Source organism: Paralichthys olivaceus, chromosome 20 (assembly GCF_024713975.1).
Source record: "Paralichthys olivaceus isolate ysfri-2021 chromosome 20, ASM2471397v2, whole genome shotgun sequence".
Lineage (NCBI taxonomy): Eukaryota > Metazoa > Chordata > Actinopteri > Pleuronectiformes > Paralichthyidae > Paralichthys > Paralichthys olivaceus.
The window spans coordinates 4,296,055-4,311,324 of record NC_091112.1 but is presented as its reverse complement, the minus strand read 5'-3'; positions in this window follow the sequence as shown (position 1 = coordinate 4,311,324).

Here is a 15,270-nt window from a genome sequence, read left to right as displayed (position 1 = left end):
AGGAGAAGAGGAGAGGAGGGGAGAGGAGAGAGAAGTGGAGGAGAGGAGGAGAGGTTTTTGGTTTTTCAAAATCCATTAATTGTGCATTTCCGGGAACAAAAAGCTTCTTTAAATCAATCAATCAACCACAAAACGAGGTTAATAAATAATAAAGGTTTCTTTCCTTATATATATATATATGTACATAAATACACGTACCTTACTTTTTACACTTTGTTTTTTTTATTATTATCCCCCAACAGCCCATATGTGACTAAAAGCCAGCACATTGTCCATCATCCTGCAGTAGGCGTGTTCTACTCAGTCTGGCTGTCAGAAGTCCTGCTAGCATTGGCACCAGCTCCTCGCTACCAGGCGTGGTTTCTACGTGTCAGCCAAATAGTTAGCTTGGCAGAACCAGAGACAAAGTTCAACAAGTTGTGAATTGATTTCTTTTTTTATTTCGGACCAAAAATGAACGAACCAAATGAAAAAAACTTCACCCAGACCCTGAAACCAACCTTTTAACAGATTGAAAAGTGTTTCCAGCCGAGGACACCGAACAAATAAATGTTCTCGTGTTGGGAACAGAAAGTGCTCTCCTCCCCCAGTATCTGTTTGTAGCTATCGCCCCCTTGCACCACCCTCCATTGGAGGTCTCTCGTACATGGACCACCAGCTGCCTTTCAGAGAGGCGTCCGGCTCCAAAAGCCCGGTCCACCTCGACTCTCTCATCCCTTCCACAGAGTGCACATTGCAAACTTCTTCCACAGTCTGAAAGTTGTACAGGTGAGGAGTTGTGAAGGACAGCATCTGACCATCCCCCTCCTGCCACTCCCTCTCCAGGAGAGAAGAGGACCACTACAAATCCCATATTTGTTCCAGTGGGATTGGTACCATTGGTACAAATCTGCTCTAAAAGCACAGCACGAATATGCTTCATCTATCAGCGACTTGTACTTGATTAGCTGTATTCATGGAGCACTGCTTGTGCCACTCAAATTATTGCAGCATTGTGTTCCTATAAGAAGAAAAGGACACCCTCCAGTTTTTGGGAAACTAAAAAGGAGGAAAAAGGGAAACATGCTCAATTAATGTCAAACAATGAATTCAATGTTCCAGTTTATTCTTCACCACCCTGTAAAATAACAGATTCTACAGCATGAGACCAATCGGTTTATGTTATATTCAAGGAATTATATACATATATATATATATATATATATATCATATCTCATCTGACCATCGTGATGTGCAGTACAAGTATGTGTACAGAAAAATGCAAAGAATATTTGCATTTGAATACATTTCTATAAATATATTTTCAAATGAACTCTTTACCCACAACCCTCTGCTGCTGCACGTACACATATCAAAAGAATATGACTTGATGCTTTGATCAGATTTCCTCCTTCACTACACGTCAGCGTGCAGGTAAACACACACACACACACACAAAAAGTAAAGTTGCAGAGTGAATAAGAAATGACATCACCGCAGCACAGTTAGTTTAATGAAACCAGGCCAAGTTAACTGTTTAAACATCCCACCTGCCTGTCGACTGGTGATTGCACACACACACAAACACACACACATAGACACGCACACACACACACTGTCTCACTCACACCCTGCCTCTCTATCACATTACTCTTCCTCCCACAGGCCAAAGCATGAATCTTCATTCAGGGAGATACGGACAAAAACAGGGAACAGGACGGAGGCTACACAATGACTGCAGTGAGTCAGTGCTTGTAATGTGATTTGTCACTCCCTCTGCTCTCGCTCTGATGTGATTACGGGACGGGCTTCAGCCGGCCGTGTCAGATGAGATGGTGGCCTCTGATAGGAAAAAGCCCAACAGAAACCAGGAAGTGCTCGGCCTGCCTGCAATCTGTCACACCAGGGCCCGGGAACGCAGGGTTCACGACAGAGGATGACGACTGCAAAGATGTCAGGGGATCGGGGGGGTGTGTGTGGCTAAATGAATTAAATAGAGTTAGTATATGCTGTACATACACTCATTTCTAATTAATCTATCAATCAATCAATCCATCTATCCATTTATCATCCATCCAGCTGTCAATCCTTTCTCTCTTTCTACTTAACTAGATTTATTTTCATGATTTAACTGATACGAGACTCTGCCCTTCAGTGTTAATGGTGAAGATTGACATCATCTACACGATGTCATTTCATGTGACTTGCTGTTGAATGATCCTGGTGGAGGACGGTGCTGGGAAACAATGACACGGAGGACATTGACTTATTTATTTTCCAAATTTGTGTTTGCTCTTTTGACAGCAGTAAAAATCTAAATTTGTCAGACTTGCGGATGAAGACAAACACATCCAGACGCTGATGAAGAAGAAATGATCGACTTTGCGGTGTGCGCTGCTCTCGACCATTTAAATACATGTCCCATTATTAAGTGTCCACAGTTTTATATATTTTTACACAAAACAAACACTCAGTGGAAGTCATTTCTGTTTCCCACTACACAGCTTCAGGCTTTGAGGAAACTTGGCATTTGGCTTCTTTGTCTTTTTCCACTGTGTTCCGCCTGCAGCAGATCGTGACCAATGTAATATTTGAGACAATCCATTGTTTAATTTTTCGTTAGCTGACAATTAGTACACATGAAGGAGCTCGGCGATGGTTGCCAATGGAATACAATAATGAGAGGGCCCTGCATGCATGCTTAACACAAAACTAGCGGGGCAAACGCTCTCCTCCCCCCTCCTCCCCTTTGGCCCCCCTCGCTATAACACATCCTTTCCGATTTATCCTATTTTCTCTGTCAATCCTCTCTCTTTGTCTCAATCTCCCCTCTCCCATTTCCACCACGCCATCGCTCCATCTCTATTTTCTCCTTTCATTTTCTCCGTAAATCCTTATTATTGCCAATCCCCCTTTTTTTTGTTGTCTCCCTTACACGCTCGACGCTCCCTCCCCCACTTCATCCCTCTCGTTCGACTGGTGGCTTAGGGGGGGGAAGTTGGCAGCTGCGAGCACAGTAGATTGGAAAGGGTGGGGGTATGGGCTGGTCGTGGCTGGCATGGCTCTTGGCCACTTGGCGAGCGGAGCCACGGGTGAACTGGAAAGGTAACCTGCACCTAGTTCCAGTGTTCAAGGTTAGGCTGGCTCTGCGTGGATACACCCAATTGATCCCCATCTGTTCGGCAGCGGTAAATTGACCGAATCTCAAGTGCTTGCTTGTCCCCGACCGCAGGGTATGGACACGGTCACACGCATGCATGTGCAAACACTCACGCAACCACTGCATGCAATAATGCACACATGCCCTCGTTTTCTGCCACACACAACCATCATGTCATGCTTACAGTCCACTCGCACATGAAATCACTCGCTGACACAAATCCAGGGGAACTCATGCCATCTTCCGCCCCCCCCCTACATATCCAGCGTCTCTCTCCCGCATGCCATTGCATCACGCACATAACGCTACATTTCTTCCTCGGCTTAAACATGCCAATCCTGTGCTAGGTTTTTTTTTTTCATTTGCAGCAACATCACGCTACAACCTGTTATGTATTTTTCATGACTGTAAAACACAGATGCAGCCGAACTTAGTAACTATGTTTCATCCCTGCATGCACCTCATCCACAGTTAGCTTCAGATAAGGTGTCTTAATTTGCAGAGATCTAATTTCATTGCACGCACCCACAGGGGACGTAGGTGGTGTGGTGTGGTGGAGGTAGGTGGAAGTTGATGAATAAATAACGAATCTACTTCAACGCTATCTTTAATCCTTGCAACCCCCCAGTGAGCTGACCTCAGGAGGTAAAGGCACGCACACCAGTCCGAGCTAAATATATACTTTATAACTTCCTTTCACTCATTCAAGCTGAGGCACTGGAGCTTTGTGTTGTCTCTCACACACACACTCACACACACACACACAGGCCTTTTATGATACCGAGCCGTACATGCAGCACCGGGCGTGTTTGCTCGCCTACATTCTTCGAAATGCACACACACACACACACACACTCCGACGGAGAACAAAGCTCGAGCATCCCAGTGTCTTTGGCCGGCTAACATGAGCCTAATATTCCAGACAGTATCTGCTGCTCTCTGCGGTGGAGAGATAACGCTTCGGCCAAACATTACAATCAACAAGCCAGAGAGGTCACAGCCTCACCTAGGATAACAACTGCAGAAAAATGTTTATCTCTCACTATCAGCATGTCATCCACCCTCACCCCCATCCCTCCCTTCCACCTTGCCCTCAGCCACCTTCCCGCCTTTATTTTGCCCTCACCTCCACGACCTCTATGAATGCACACAGGAAAATTATTCTCGATCCATTAGAAAATGCAGGGGCAAGGATAAGGTGAAAAAAATCCAATATAATAACAGAGCAGAGGGAGGAATCCTATTTTCCACCTGCCATTCCCAGTGTTGGCAGGAAAATAGCAGGCATCCCGGTGTTGGGATAAACTGTGATAACAAATAGCTCAATCTGCTCCATGTCTTCATCTGCTGTTCTATCTCTCTCTCTCTCTCTCACACACACACACACACACACAAAGCCACGGAATTATGATTAATGGTCGGGGCAGAGGCCTGTATCTGCCCAGGTATGAAAGATTCTTTCGGTTCAGATTCTCATTCAGGAACACCACAGTGAGGTCATGTGGTGCTTGATTTCTAACAAACTAAAGCAGGAGACAGGGGACTGTATTTTTAGATGTCAGCGGGGGGAGAAACTGCTGCTGTTGGTTTTTGAAATAAGTGAAAATGGTCCCGAATGTCTTCTTAAACCATCTGCGTTAAACATGATCAAATTTTAAAAAGCTGCCGCCCCATTATGACGGATATGGATCCAGGTCCTGGTGTGACGCAGGCTGTTCTCCAGACTATGAGCCGAGTAAACAGTAATAAAATTCTCCTAACAAGGCTCTTTTATTGCCTTCCCACTGTTTTCATCTCATTTCAGACTCTCGCCTCTCGCTCCTTAATGGCCCCAGATTCAAATTCGCCCTAATGAGGCGAGGAGAAGAGGGAGAGGAGGAGAGAGAGAGAGAGGGAGCGCCGGAGAGGAGGAGCCAAGCAATTCGACACTTGGGTAAAAGGTCAAGAGTGGAGACAGGTTCATTCCTGGACACTGAAGGATTTATAATAAACAAACGGCCATCAAGAGCAGTTTGGTTGAGACTGGAAACAATAAAGCTGCTTTCAGATATGAAAATGTCCAGACAATAGGATCTGAACATACGAAGAACGCAGCAGGAGATTCTCCAATCAGACGACAGAAAAATATCAGGACGGTTCATGACGGATTCATTCTGTTGTGGAAATCCTCTGTTTTTGTTTACAGCAGAGCGACACCATCGTTGGCCCTCATCAGCGAAAGCTCTCCAATCTTGTTGTCTTTCCAAGTTGACATCTTCTTTGGTGTCCTCTACATGCATGGCTCCTCTTTTTCATCCTGAGATATTTCTGTTCTTTTGTTGTTTTTAGTTTCGCATCCATCACGTACCCAGGATTCCGAGTTGGACATCTACTATTCTCATATGCAGCCTCTCCAGATAATTTCAGGAGTTTATTTGGAGTTCAGCGTGTCTGAACACAGTGAAGGAGTTTTGAAAACTTTGTCTGTCTAGTCTAATGTCCTGCTTTGGAGGGATTTATGCAAATATTATATTATATATTATTTAGCCAGATCCCTGCACAAAGGTTTACGTCTAACATGTGTTTTTGCACTCACAGCTTTAAGTTTACGACATATTCACTGATGCACATTTCATGAAATCATCATCAGCAGGATAAAAATGTCAGTGACAAAGTTAATGAAAGCCAAAAGGCCAGATTTTCTGTTTAACTTGTGCTGTATTGACAGAGATGAGCAGCGGGGACACTGATGGACATGGACACTGAGCATTTGTCATCCATCAACTATGTGAGGACAGCCGGCTGTCATCACCTCATGGGGCCCGTCAATTTCATTATTTTTCTCTCTGTCCGTCTCTCGCTCCCTCTCTCTATCTTTCATCTCATCCTGTGCCTGGCCTAAATATCTTCTGTGGCGTGTTGATGACTTTACATTATTGGGAGAGAGAAAGGTCACGAAGATGAGTGTAGACAGGAACAAACACACACACACACGTACACACAGTAATAAAAACATAAATGTCTAGTTACAATCACGCACAAAAATGTCACTCACTCTTAACATTGTGTAGGTGCATACACAACTCCAACCATTATCATGCAAACAGACCCACACATGCACTCACACATGCGCACACACACACACACACACAGACACACACACACACACACACACACACACACACACACACACACACACACACACACAGACAGAGTAATAAAGACAGACACACCATACAAAGCTTTCTAGCAGCAATCCCACTTACACAAATCCCACTTACTCTTATGTGTGCAGGTATACACAACTGAACACACACACACACACACACAGACTAAGAACAAAATAGAAGAGCAAAACTTAATAGTAACAATCACACACGTGCACGTGTATACACAACTCAATCAGCAGAAGCATGATTGTGCAGACATACACAAATATGCACATATTTTTGTGTGCATGTATTCACTCCATCAACACAGGCGTGATAGTGCACACGCACACACACACACACACACACACACACACACACACACACACACACACACACACACACACACACACACCATAGTGAAGTGCATATTGCAGTGATGTTTGAGGGAGGAGGTAATCTCCCATGAATATTCCATCCCAGCAGCAGCGAGCCATTTTAATTATCAGCCCCTCCCCGGCCCTCTGTGAGGTCTGGCCCAGGTAAATTAGACTCAGCAAACACCTCGTCTTCAAGCCCACCAAATTCAATATGATGTCAAATAGGGCGCAGTGGTCTCCAGGCTCACACATAGCGTGCACTCTGCTGTACATGCACGGTGCTGGCGGTGGGTCTCGAGGCAGGATGCTGGCACGTTTATATCTGTGTGTGTGACAGATGGGGAGAGAGCGAGAGAAAGACTGGTGTGGCTGGTTGCTGTGTATTGAAACATGTAAGTACAGGGATATAATCGCATCAAGACGCAAAACATACATGTGTCAGAATTATTACTGTTATGATCATATTCCATACATATTAAGGTCAGTTAGCGTTGCCATGGCAGCATAATCTCATCATATATCCTAGAGCTCCAATCAACGTTTGCTCTTAAACATTTTCACCTCATGTTCCCTGACATGTAATCTCAACTGGTAGAATTCTATTTCAAATCACCACCAATCACAAGAAAGTTCTTCTGCATGTACCAAATATATTTTTAAGTATTTTCAAACACTGCAGAGTTTTAATTCTTTAAAAGCAGATGCGAAAATCTGATAGACAGCACAAATAATGATATTAGATGATGATGAGATGCTGGAATTTCCAAAAATCTTTAAAAATCACATTATATAAAATGATGACCAGGTGACAGAAGCTACAGAAAATGACTAACCAAGGCTGGACCACCTCCAGGGCAGAGAGCACAAAGTGCCCCGGGCCTGCAGGAGCTCCAGCGGCTCTGTGTTCAATGCAAGTCGACAGATTTTTGATGATCCGATGAAAATGAATTTTGTTTTTTTAAAAGCAATATCACTCAGCTGAGGCAGCTCCTGCATTACAACACGATCGTGTGGCGCTCTGTTGCAGAGGGAGGTCCCAAGATTGTCCCAGGTTGACATTGTTTATATATATATATATATATTTTGTAAATGGGGGTTAGGGTTAAAAATATCAAACAAATTCCCACGAAACTTAGTGCAAAGGTGGGACATGGACTGATATCTACGAGTGTGGGCTCTTTAAGGGGTCTGGTACGTGCTCTAAATGCCATTCTAATGTTTTCACATTTTATTTGAACACGCTCAAACAATGACTTTTAAAATCATAATGGATAAAAACTGAAATCCAGCCTGTCTCTGAGCTCTGGGATACATCAAAGTAACTGCGTTGGAAATGGGATCAGGTACGACTGGAGTCTGTCATCTCTTATCTTCTTGATGTTTAATCTACCCCGGCCCTCATCTTCCCTCTGTGCCTTGGCCAGTGGAACAAAACTAAGAGGAAGTGGGTCTTAGCACAAGCACACGATCCTCAATCTTTCTCCTCCATGTGCCTTCCTCACTCTCCGGAGTGATCATAGGCCCCCTGAGAAGTGCTACCACATTTAGACCTCCTAATGACCTGCTCCCCGGTGCTCCTCAGCTCCGCTACACTTCTAATCACAAGGACATCCACTGTCTGATCTACAGAGACCGGCCTGCTTGGCAGTCGATTACCATAATCAGGACTCATAAGGCAGGTATTTAATTAGCCACCCTGAAAAACATATCAGTACACACAGGGGCCTGGTATCAGTCTACAGGCGGAGGATTTACCACTGCATTTAATGCAGCAGCTTCGGGAGGACGGAGGCAGTTTTTACAAGCTGTGAAGCGTGAGGATCCACTGAGATCCACAAAATTCAAATATAATAAAAGATATTGATGATCCAGATGTTCGTTACTGACAAATAACTGTTTTATTTTATTGTGACAGGTTCTGAAGAAGAGCGGTGACACATTGATTAAACTAATGTCGTCTAATGGTGCTGTGGAAGTGAATAAGGTTATAGTGCCAGTTTCCCAATATTCATTCAATAAACATCACATACGGACGAAACATTTCTCAACACAAACCACATCTTCGCTCAGTCCAGCTTTGTCCCTGACTTCTTTTCACGTGTGTGATACAAACACATATTTTTTCCTTGCATCACTAAGTCTGTGTACAAATTCCCATTATACACAGTATAATCCAATCAAACCACAGTGCGTTTCCCACGTGAGGTGTAATGTGACCTTTGGCTCCTGCTGTCATGAAAACATTAAAACGCTTTAGACACACAGTGATTCTCACACCTCAGCCTGTGTGTGCGGAGAGCAACTGTAAAACAAGTCTAATGTGATGTAGATGTGATTAGTTACACTGGATTTATGTGCTGTCCTCTATACATACTGTATACGAGTCACGTGTGTGTGTGTGTGTGTGTGTGTGTGTGTGTGTGTGTGATGTCGACTACACGCTTGTTTCCTGTTCAGTCACAGTCACACATACTGTCTGCTGGGAGGCTGCCAAACAAGCAGTTTCATTTCTTCTGTTTTAATTGTGATTTCAAATGAATCAGTGTCTGGAAACATTTGAACAATGAGCAGTGCTTCTAAATGCAGCTCTCCTGTCTGTGCTGCGTCTCTCAGATTAACAATTTTAATTGTTGCGTGCTCCCCATGTTACTTTATCTATGTAAGTGTACGCACTCTGCACTCGTTTAGGACCTGAGGAACTTGAGGAACAATACACGGTGTGAAGCTGACGTACTGATTTAGTCAAACTGTTTTTGACATCTGTACCGAGAGTTGTATACATAAACATTTCTAATTCGCAGGCTCCACCACGTTTTCTTTATATTATTCATCAATAAAGCTAAAATAGTTTATTTCTCATGATTAAAACATTTAAATGTTTAAAGGTTAACATTTGTGACATTCGGAGAGGGAAGTAGAAAATGCAATTGCATTGACATTCACATTTATTCACAATATTACCATCTAGTCATATTAACAATATCATAAAATCCATATAAATGAACACAAACAAACAGCTCACTGTGTGTGCTGCTGTGAACGAGAGTGAATGGTGCCATACATGCATATGTATAGAGGCACATTACTGTGTGTAGCAGAGCATAACCAATCTTCTCATAGTTCCACATATCATTATGCATTAGCGTATTAGGTTACTCTATCTGCTTCTCTAGTTCACATGTTAATACAGTGTGTGTAAGGCCTGAATACCTCAGTCCGTACATGAGCAGGGACGATGAAGCAGGAGCGCACATGTGTATTAGTCAGACTCCTGCACAGGTTGGGTTTGTTGTTCTTTGACTCAAACTATAAATATATTGCAGGTAGAGGAAATATCAGTTCAGTCTATTCTGTTTAGTTTAGTTTGACTTTGGTTGTGTTCATTTAAATTCAGTTAAATTTTCAGGTTATATGCACAGGAATACACAGAGGAGAGGAAAGAATCAAATTGAGTAATAACAACCTTGGAAAGCAGATTTATCACGGAAACAGAAGTAGGAGAAAGAGAGATAAGTCCTCAGTGGTAGAGCATTGTGTCATGGTGTCATAAATATTTAAATTTCAAGTGAGGTAGAATCTCCACACCCTCACTGTCTCTTCGCTGGTTTGTATGTTTTCTTGCATAAATCACTTGAGTTTATACAGTTCAAGTATGCTACAGTTGGCATGCAAACAGAAGCTGCCTGTGAGTGAGCAGCCTGACTGCCCCGAGCAGATCTGCAGTGTGTGCGAACCAAAGGCATCTGTGCATAAACCGGTTCACACACATGTGCATGTGTGTGAGTACGCAATATACTGATTGCATGCATGCACAAACCCTATAACCCATGTTTGGCGTGTGTGCTAAATATCACAGCAGCAAATCTTTAATAAAGAGAGATCACTTCTCAAAACAGTTTCCCCGTGTGGCGTGCTGCTGTGTCGTGAGACCCAGTTCTGTTAACGAGGAGACAGATTGCTGCAGCTCCAATAATCCCACTTACACCATACAAGACGAGCTCTGCATGTTTTCATATGCATTGTCCTGCACTTTTCTTTATAAGTATAAGATAAACATAACTTAAAGGTTTTAAGTCATTTTCCACTGAAGCATATTTGTAACAGTCAAGTTTTAATGTCACTGCTCTCGTGGAATTATGTTACAAAGAAATCCATGAAAAAAGATATTTACAACTTTTAAAAAATGATGGAAAGGAGTGATTAGAGCCACTTATCACATTTTATATAAGTTTATATATATATTTTATATTTTTTCAAACATATTTGTTAATTAAAAGTATTGCTTACTTAAGTTTTGCATTTGTTTGTAAAGATATTGGAATTGACTTTTGACTTATTTCCATTTAAATTCCATTATATTGTGTGGTAATAAACAATAATTGATCCTCATGACAAATATTGGGTTTTACTGTCAACCCATAAATCAATGCATTTTGATAATAATGGTACAAGGTGCTTGTGTGTACCATTCAAAGAGAAGTTTCCGAAATCAGAAGTAAGAGGAAGGAGCCAGAAGTGGGATTGGAGCTGGAAAACAAGACTTTAGGATAATCCGAGATAATCCATTGGGCAGAATCTCGGTCAAAAAAGCAGCATATGGCGTCAGACAAAAAGAGTGTGAAGGGAAGCAGGAGTGCAACTTCGCAGACGAGTGTCAGGCTGGGACGGCCGGAATCAGCTGTCAGCTTTACAAGTCTGCGAGGATGTCAGAAGTTCTCAAACCTCTGACTCGTGGCAAAGCCAAACAGTGACAATCCTTGAGATAATTTATGCTTCAAAGTTCAACCACAAGCAAATCAAAAACTTTTAGTCCCCATAAGTTCTGTTGAAAGTCACTCTGGCTAACTTTCAAGTAAATCAAAGACAGATAAATCTGTGATGAGGGGAAATGATGAGACTTCAGTGGTAATAGACTTGATTGATTAGAGGGATCCCACCGGTGAACGAGGTGGGAGCCACAGAACATCTGCAGAGGAGCTTCCCGGTATTTCATCAAGAGAAATAAAGGACATCCCTTCATCTTTTAGAAAGCGGCGAGAACGGAAAAAAGACAAAGAGGCGACTGCAGGACAGCTGGACCGGACCGAGGGAGAGAAGATGAAAGGAGAGGAAACTTTCAAGACAATAAAGAGCCGTCACGCACGATCGATTTTTATTTTCCATTTTCTTTTTTTAAAATAAATGTGAGGAATCATTTGGTTCCCATCAAGGTCAACGACTTCCACCTACTCATATTGTATAATCATTAAAAAAGCACATTACACTACGTCTGCCACTAATTTACACCACACACACACACACACACACATATACTTTTCACCTTTGTCTCTGCCCTTCTCTATTTTTCCCTCGACTTCTTTCTCTCACGCTCTAACCTCACAGAGAGCCCTTCCTCCTGCTAATCCCACCGACTGTTTCAGAGCGTCCGCCGCTCTGATTCTCCGCCTGAGATTAAGGGCGGACCTTGTCTCATTATCGCCTCATTAACACATCAGATAGCAGGCTTAACATGAGCATCGCAGAAGAGGGGTGGAGAGAACATTCAAGAAACGAAGAAAGAAGAGGCAAGGGTTTAAAAACACGTAGATGTGATTGCATCTTGAGCTAAATAAAAATGTTGCTTCAAGAGCTTTGTTTTCCTCTGCTGCGTCTTTTCCTGGGATCGTTTCAGTAGCTGCGGGGAGTGGGAGCGACGGCATGAACAGGATTATCAGCCAGGAGGAAGGGATGTGAAGATTGGGGATAACATGTAATATTTATTGTTGGTGCTATTTTGAGTATGTTAAATAGGTGGTGGATCAAGATATGGAGCAAAGCTAAACATGCACACACATGTGGAACGAGCACCAAAAGTGGACACATGTTAATCCGTCATTACTCTGCATCCATCACTGAGCAGATCAGTAAGAACCGTGTAACATGGCTCCGCAGTCATCTGGGACCTCACAGCAATCAGGGAGTTTGTTTACATCAAATTAGCGCAGGCCACAACTGGATTAGCTGCCTGACGTCAACCGCCATCACGTTTACAAAACATGCATTTAACTCAGTGTGGTGATGGTGAGGCGACGACGGTGTCTGGTGCTGCAAACACGATCACGTGATCTCTGCAGCTGAGTTAATACGTCACTTCCTGCCTCTGTCTGCTGCACCGGCTGCTCCGCCTCTCGTGTGGGTCATGTCTGAAAACGGTTTATGACGGTATCATCAGCTGAAGCAGATCACATTCACAATCATTAACAGTATGTGAACAAAACAGGTCGAGTTCACTACACTCTCTCTGTCCCACTTGAATTCAAGCTAAAACATCTGAGCTTTCTTGGCTTGACCTGCGAGGGGAAATCATAAATTGAGTAAATTCTGAAGTGAGCAAATATCCCAGGTCCTTTTTGTGAGTGAAACTCCTCAGACTCAGCCCCACTGGTCCACTGCCTTGACATATTCAGTAGAGAACCCCCCACTGAAGCCCTTCAGGCTTACTCTCTCCCAATTTAAACAAATCTTTCCCTTGTGCAATTAGTAGCAGAGGCGTAATTCCTGTGTCCTCAGCTCCCACTGCCAACCCATTAACCCCTGTACGCCATCGCTGTGGCCAGCTCTGGTATAAGTCAGCAGGCTGCAGCCCGCGGGCTTAACATAAGATAAATCCCCCCAACATATCAATGCAGTTTAAGCAGAGCGGGCTGACATATCTGCTTCCACTGTAGGGGGTCAGCTGGGCTGGCAAGTTGCCAGCTGGGACAGTAAAAAACGATTACGGTCTAAGTCATAATACACATGAAACATTCTCGGGCAAGAGAATGGTTTCGTAACGGTTTACCTCCGCAAAACAGCAACTACTTAAACTTAAACTCTTTAAAGCAATGTTTAGAAAACAAACCAAACACAAGAGAAAAACTGAGGAAACGACTTGAGTGTCTTGCTCATGAATTGTAAAATGGTTTTATCCTCATGTGAAGACGACCTCTGGGATGCCCCATGGGTTTGTCTTTGGACCCATGTTGTTCCCTCTTTACATGGGAAGTCTTCTGGGCACATCTAACTTGCAGGAGACCAGAACACACTGTTATATATCTCATCTGCCTGTAGGAACAACTCCAGGTCCCCCTGCAAGAGCTGAAAAGCAGTGCTGGTTCTCATCCTAAAAGCCTTCAGTTAGTTTAAAGTTTCAAATGTATGGTTCATGTTACATCGGTGTAAAATACAATAGCCAGTTTTGAATTACAATGACAAAAACCTGTCTGGCTATACATTATCGATATCACCTTGAGCTCTTGGAGTGAGCTAAGATAGCTGCACAAACTTACCTGCAGAACAATATATCTGTTTAATATACTTTTTATCTATTGTCAGTGACTCCCATCCTTTTATCCATATCTCCAGTAAACTCTCTGCAGCTTCAATGTTGTGTCTGCACAAGCTGCCAGAGATAAATGTCCCCAATCTACCACTTCGCTGATAAACCGCTGCCAACTTTGTCATTATCGACGACTGCGGAACACTTTGTTTCTTATTAAACTGAAGTAGTTAGTCAAACTGGTGGACACCCACTGTTCTCCCCTCTCCCAGTTAGACAAATAACTCACCCTAACGCTGGCTCTATGGGACAGGGCAGTAAAGTAAATTATGGCAGGAAATCTCATGGCGCCAGCAGCAGTACAATAACTGCCAGAGCGCCTTGATTTTTGCAGCACCTGTTATTGAATAATGACAGAACCAAACGCAGGTTCCAAACCGGCCGCAATTCATCTTTGCGCATCGACAGCCGACTCACAGGTGAGAGAGGGGGAAAGAGAGGGAGGAGAGAAAGGTGAAGAGAGAAATGCAGAGGCATGAATAATGGAAGGAGTGTAGTACGTGTATTCCCAAAGCTTGTTGAATTACTCTCACTTTGCAGCATTTAATCAATGACTCTCCCTCTATATTTTAAATCCACGCTCCCTTGCTCCGTCTATGGCAGTTTCCATTTCGCACCGTGGTCATTTGTGTAGAAATAAGCTATAATGTGACTCCATACACACAGATATATACACAAACTCACACACGGTCTGCAAGAGAAGGGCTGTTGTGGTAATAACAGCTCAAACACAACTCTCTTCATCAAAACAACTTATGGAATTCTTGCAACAGGACCAAACGCTATGTAGTTTAATTTATTTCCCACCACATCAAGTTTAAAGTGAAAAAAGGTTTTTGAACAAAAAACTAGTTCCATGCCTGCACCCTGCTGACTGCGGTGTCAAATAATTAGTGAGAAAAAGTTGAGCAGAATAAAATAACAAGGTGACTTTTACACAAAGTCTTCGATGTCATATGGTTTACAGTTTACCACATTCTGTCTCATACAGGGTTTAACCCATTAAGAGCTAAGGCTTCCTCTAGTTTTCTAAAAACCTGAGTATTATTTGAAAAGTATCAGAGTTTTCTGTAAAAACAAAAACTTCAGCCTCTGAAGCAAATAGAAACATGAAATCTAACTATCTGAGAACTTCAACATTTGGATTGTAAATCTACTTTGACCTGGAAACTACACTGATTGTTTTGTAATAAATCCACAGGAACATAAGTTGGAACTGTTCTGCTCTTCCAGTGGCATTTGCCATTTTTCTCGGTTCAACTGCTG